The sequence below is a fragment of the Hypanus sabinus genome, chromosome 18 (genome assembly GCF_030144855.1).
Source record: "Hypanus sabinus isolate sHypSab1 chromosome 18, sHypSab1.hap1, whole genome shotgun sequence".
Lineage (NCBI taxonomy): Eukaryota > Metazoa > Chordata > Chondrichthyes > Myliobatiformes > Dasyatidae > Hypanus > Hypanus sabinus.
This window is the reverse complement of record NC_082723.1, coordinates 10,822,268-10,828,850: the sequence shown is the minus strand read 5'-3', so window position 1 is coordinate 10,828,850 and position 6,583 is coordinate 10,822,268. Positions and strand designations below refer to the sequence as shown.

Genomic DNA, 6,583 nt, shown 5'->3' with positions numbered 1-6,583 from the left:
TACCCCCTTCATTACCTGAATCATCCTCATGAACCTCCTCTGTACTCTGTCCAATGATTACACATCCTTTTGAGATACACAGTTTAAAACTTTTGGCAATAATCTGAACTGTACTGGATATATAGCAGGTGAATTAATCAATGGACATTCACTGTCAGAGAATGGGAGATACTGAATGAACCTAGAGACACAGAATTCGGTAGCTGTGGATGTATCTCCCACTGGAACAGACAATGGTTCCTTGGTGTGTTCTCCAGCTGATGATTTTCTGGCTTTTCTGACTTGTGGATATCTGGGGATCTAGAATAAAACAACAGAGAGAGTACAGACAAGTCATCGGGCTGGGAGAGATGTTTGGGGACCAGAGGACTGACTGCATAGTGAAAGCAGTATTATCCCTCTTACCTTCACCATTTTACCTACACAAACAATTGAGAGTACTCTCCTTCCTAGTGGGGATAAATTTCATGGAAGAAATGTGGGATGAACATTTCTTCTCAGTAATTCTCACTACTCACACCTGAGCTTGAAGTTCCAGACCTGGGTTTTTACTTCTGCAATCTCCACCCTGCATCATTACTAAGGTCCCATGTCTCTTTCCTTATTCCTCTCCTCTGGAAATAACCATTATTCTGTGCTGCTGAGTGGGATATTGCAAACTGAACTGCAGTGCTTTTTTTAAGTACAGATTTCACATGTCAGGTTTAAAAAAAACAACAGGGGCAAGTCAGGACTTGCCTGCCAAACAGATCACCGAGTGAGTTGGAGATGGATCCTTGTGGACTTAATGTATCAACATTTAAAAGTTACCGTGTCCTGATTGGACATGCATGTTGAGCAGGAAATCACTTTGATTGTTAGGGTCAAGGGTCTTATCAAAGTTCAATTAAAAAAAAATGAGGTGTAAGAGTAGCGGCCATTGTTGGAGTAAGTCAGTGATGGAGTGATTAGGCTTTGCCAAGAGTAGGCAGAAGCCAAGGTGCTGAGTTGTTTGCAATCATTTAGTTGATTGTAGATCTTAAGCTTCTGTTAGAGCCAAAGGCAGGAAGTAGGCAGCTGTTGTAGTCAGGAAGATAGCTAAGGCAGTGGAATTTTCATCCTGTATTATATGGGATCTTAGGATACCTAAGAACTTCCTGATGACTACATCTGCAGGATATCCAACTTCAGCTCCTGACTGAGGAAATCAGGAATATCTCGAAGGCTGACACCTTCTTGGATGAAGTTTTAACCTACGTGCTCACACCCAGAGTGCAGGTTTCAGATTGTAAAATGTTGATCACCTGGAGAACTATGGGGTGTAAACAGATATTACAGGGTTACCCTGTGGCCAATCCACTCAGAAGCAAGTATACCCCTTTGGATACTGCTGATGGGGGTGGGGGACCGACCATAGCACACTAGCGTCCACCAGTTCATGATAATGTGGATGATTCTAAGGCTCAGAAGGAAAGGGATAGTGGTAGGATATTCAATATTACGGGGGACTGACAGCAGATTCTGTGGCTGAGAAGGAGGTGCCAGGATGGTCTATTGCCTCTCAGGTGCTAGGATCAAGGATGTCTCAGAGAGACTGCAAAATATTTTCAAGAGGGAGGGTGAGCAGCCAGAAAGTAGGAAGGGAGTGTATGTAGTTATGGAGGAGGCTGAAGAGCAAGGCAGTAACCTCTGGATTACTCCCAGTGTCACATGTTAGTCAAGGCAGGAATAGGATGGTGGTACGGATGCATGAGTGGCTGAGGGTAAACAACCCTTAGGAGACACTGTTCATAATATGAAAGAATTCCACATACAGTTTCTTGGCCGTCCCATCACCCATCTGCTCGGCCATTCTGTCACCCATCTCCTGCAGTCACTGTGACACCCATCTGGTCTCAGTCTGTCTGCCATATCTCCCTTAATCGTTCCATCACCCATCTGTCTCAGCCATTCCATCATCCATCTCCCTCAAACGTTCCATCACCCATCTTCCTTGGTCATTCCATCACCTTGACTGTTCCATCACTCATCTCCCTTGACTGTTCCATCACCCATCCCCTGCAGTCACTGCAACACCCATCTGGGCTCGGTCCATCTGTCACCCAGCTCTCTCAATCATTTCATCACCCACCTTCTTTGACCATCTCCCACAGTCACCCCATTACCCATCTCCCCTCATTCAGTTGTTAGATTCCAGTTGAATGCATTTGATGATAGTGTCAGATTCTATCATCAAATATCATCTGTTTTACAGAACCCAACAACTGATACCAGAGCTTGTATTTGGGTCAGTGAACGTGGACAAATCATCGCTTGGCTCAGGTGTTGTCCCATCTGGTTGGGGAGTTGGCACAGATGCTGGATATGTAATAAACAGGGATTATATGGTGGGAACAGAGGAACAGGCAATGGGGACTCCAACATCTTCCAAACCACTGACGTCAGGATAACTGGCCTATAGTTTCCTTTCTTCAACCTCACTAACTTCTTGAAAAGTGGAGTGACATTTAAAATTTTCCAGTCTTCCAGAAACATTCCAGAATCTAATGATTCTTGAAAGATCATTCCAAATGCCTCCACAATCTCTTCCAGAATCTAATGATTCTTGAAAGATCATTCCAAATGCCTCCACAATCTCTTCCAGAATACTAGGGGTACACCATCTAGTCCAGATGATTTGTTTACATTCTGAACTTCTCTCCAGTTATGGTAACATGGGCATTCACTATAGACACTTGCAGGAGCCTAATTTTCTACAAAGCCTACCACTGACAAATTTGTTTTGGATGGTTATGGGATTTTCGGCAAAGACCTGAGACCTCCCAGAGACCCTGAATCTGTTTTAATTTAGGGATATATGGTGAGTGCAGAGAGAGGAAATATTTAGCTCACTTGTGGTAGGAGAAACTACAGAAATAATCAAAACCAGCCTTCCATCATTCTAGCAAATGTCCACCACAGCTGCAATATAAGGTTATACAGTACTCACCCAACCACCATTCACTGTATTCCCCAGGCTCCTCCCATGAGAGGTCAACTCAGCTGTCGTAAGTCATAAGAAACAAATCACTTCCATCTTTCGAACTGATGGCTAGCCCTGTTTGACATTTCTCTCCATACCCACCCTGAATCATCCTTGACTGTACATCCATCACTCAGAGCAATTCTCGAGGATGCAACATCCGGTGATACTCATATTTGACACTTTGTGGTTTGGTAACAAGATAATCCCCTGCATCTTTACATTCATGTTTATCTGAATGACCGAACATCTGGTCATCCCAGTTACCCACATACCAGGCTGAGAGGCCTCCACCATCCCACAGCTTGGAGTATCTAGATATATGTGTCTGTTCCAATTGCTCAGACCCATCATGTAACACTCATTCGTGTTTCCACATCCCTCTGTCACCTATCTCCTTCGGCCATTCCATCACACATCCACCTTGGCCATTCCATCACCAATCTCACTCGGCCACTCCGTCACCCAACTCCCTCTGTCTCCCATCCCCCTTGACCTCTCCATCACCCATCTCCCTTGGTCATTCTATCACCCATGTCACCTCATTCAGTCACTTGATTCTGGTTGAATAACTTCAGTGATAATTTCAGAGAGGAGTCTGTGTAAAACATGTCCCTAAAACTGATACCTGATCTTGAATCTGGGTCCATGATCGTGGAGAAATCATTGCTTGGCTCAGCACTTGTCCCCTTGGGTTGTGGAGTTGGTACACATATTTGATCTGTAATAAACATGGGTACATGGTGGGAACAGAGGAACAGACAATTAACCACTCATTTGGGCATCCAGCATCTTCCCAAAAGCTAACTGCAGAATAACTGGCCTATCATTTCCTTCCTTCTACCTCACTACATTCTTGAAGAGTGGAGTGACATTTGTAATTTTCCAAGAGATCCTGAATCTAGTATTAAATCAGACCAACATGGTGAATGCAGGGCCGGAAGTATTGAATGACCATGTGATCGGATGAAACTAACGGACTAAATGACACCTTCAATATGCGGATCACACCCGTTCACTAACACCAGTCACTGCATTCTGCATCCTACTCAACTGATTTAAATCATCTCATCCAAATCAGCTCCATCATTCCAAAAGATGGCTAGAACACTCTTTGACAATTCCCTCCATTCTCACTCTGAGATATTCCTTGCCTGTTTTCAGTCACTCCAGAACAATCCTCGAAGATGCAACATTCAGTGATACTCAGATATGACCCTGTCTACTGCAGTCATTCAATAAATCAGTATATTCATCTGTATATTCATTTTACTTCCAGTTTATGTCAACATATGATCTTCTGTTCATCCCATTCACCCACATACCAGGCCCAGTTGTACTCCCCCATCTTCACCCACCCCCATCCTCATTGGAAACCTACATATTTGTCTCCATTCCCATTGGTCAGACTTGATATGCAATTCTCTTTCACTTGTTTCCTCGCCACTCACACCTTAATCACTCCTACACCTTTTTGGCCTTCCCACATCCCGCTGTCCTCAGCACCCCTGTCACCTATCTCACTCTTTTCATCACTCCCTCACTCCTCTCCTATCTGTTTCTCCCATCACCCCAAAATCCCTCGGTCATATGTCTTCCTTCGGTATCTTACTCTCCCCTTACTCATTCCCTCAACACATTGCTTCCTCCCTTATCCAAGAATTACAAGATTGCGCCGCGTATGGCAGGCGTGTGTGAGCTCCTTACCAACACTAAGTGTACTGATAATTTCTGCAATTTCATTTGCATATCTTGTACAGCAAGCTGATAGTCACATCATATATGACCACCTAAATCTTCTGAACACTGGGGAGATGCCATTTGCCCACATTGCTCCGTCTTTTCTCCACTGGGAACACCTGCTTACATGATCCATGGAAGACTAATTTATTTCACCATTGCTACCTTGGAAACGGCACTGGAAGCCAGAGAGAAGCGGAGACATCCTGGTGAGGTTGAGATGGCGTGATAATCGGCCGCCGCTCTGTAGACTACTCCTGGCTAACATGCAGTCCCAGGAAAACAAGCTGTGCAAACTGAGAGGCAGAATTTCCTACCAGCAGGAAACAAGAGAATATAACATTTCAATTAATAACGAGGTAGCCTACAGTCATCACCCTGACACAGTGGTATCAAGATAACAACCTCTCCCTCAATGGCACAAAAACAAAGGAGCTGGTTGTGGACTACAGGAGGAACAGAGACAGGCTCTGCCCTATTGACATCAATTGATCTGGGTTTGAAAAGATGAACAACTTCAAATTCCTCAGTGTATGCATAACCACGGACTTCCCGTGGTCTGTACATACCAGATGTGTACTGAAAAAAAGCACAACAACAACTCTTTCACCTCAGACGGTTGAAGAAGTTTGGCATGTCCCCAAATCTTAAGATCTTTCTTCAGGGACACAATTAAGATCATCTTGACTATCTTTATCACTGCTTGATATGGGAACTGTACTTCCCTCAGTGGCAAGACTCTGCAGAGAGTGATGTGGACAGCACAGTGGATCTGTAGATGTGAACATCCCACTACTCAGGGCATTTACAGTGACGGATGTGAAAAAAGGGGCCAAAAGGTCATTGGGGACCTGGGTCACCCCAACCACAAACTGTTCCAGCTGTTACCATCCGGGAAATGTTAGCACAGCATTAAAACCAGGACCAACAAGCTCCATGACAGCTTCTTCCACCAGACCACTACGACTAATTAATTGATCCTGATAGAATTGTATGTCCGTTGTACATACTATTTATTAGGAATTACTATAAATTGCCTTTTATACATTCAGATAGACACATAACACAAAGACCTTTACTCTTCACGTATGTGAAGGATGTAAGAAATAAATAAATAAACTCAATTCAACTAAGTTCAATTTACCCCGCCACTCGCTCTTCCCCATACCATTACGTCCTGTCACACACTGCTCTCCTCAATCATTCGATTACCCCTCTCTCTTGGTCACTCTATTACCATTCTCCTCTCAGTCAATCCCAGACGCTCCTTGATTCTGGTTGAAACAGATGAATGATGATTTCAGAGAGGAGTCTGCTTAAAACATATCCCCACAACTGGTACCTGAGCCTGTAGCTGGGTCCGTGATCATAGACAAATCATCACTTGGCTCCAGAGTCGTCCCCTCGGGTTGCGGAGATGGTACAGATCCTGGATCTGTAATAAACAGTGGCACATCGTGGAAATTGAGGAACAGAAAATTGACTACCCCATTGGGATGAAATTAAACTGAAGATAACAATGAACAATAAGAACAGAACTGCAGGTGCTGGAAATCTGAAGCTGAATCAGTCAGACCTCATCTGCGGGAAGCTGAAATGAATCAAAATTTCAATTTGGAGGCAATTTATCAACAATGATTGACACCAGACTGATAAAATCTCCAATAACAAAGTTTCCTCATTCTCTAAGCATTGCTCACTTCCTGAGTTATTACAAGGCACTCACCGTTCTCACTTCACAATTTCAATATACCTTCACATCACTACCTGACCCTGAGAATGGACAACATTAGTCTCGATACCTGCAAAGGTTGAGAAATTAAGCAGGAATGAAGGCAGAAT

General features: G+C 43.9%; 1 long non-coding RNA gene across 1 annotated transcript; it reads right to left on the bottom strand.

Moving 5' to 3' along the window:
- Window positions 1–268: 268 nt before the first annotated feature.
- Window positions 269–6,133, bottom strand: LOC132377477 (uncharacterized). The gene is made up of 3 exons (XR_009506651.1): window positions 6,084–6,133; window positions 4,907–5,054; window positions 269–300 (listed from the first exon to the last, which is right to left on the bottom strand). It is a non-coding gene; the product is annotated as an uncharacterized LOC132377477 (long non-coding RNA).
- Between the last annotated feature and the right edge of the window lie 450 nt (window positions 6,134–6,583).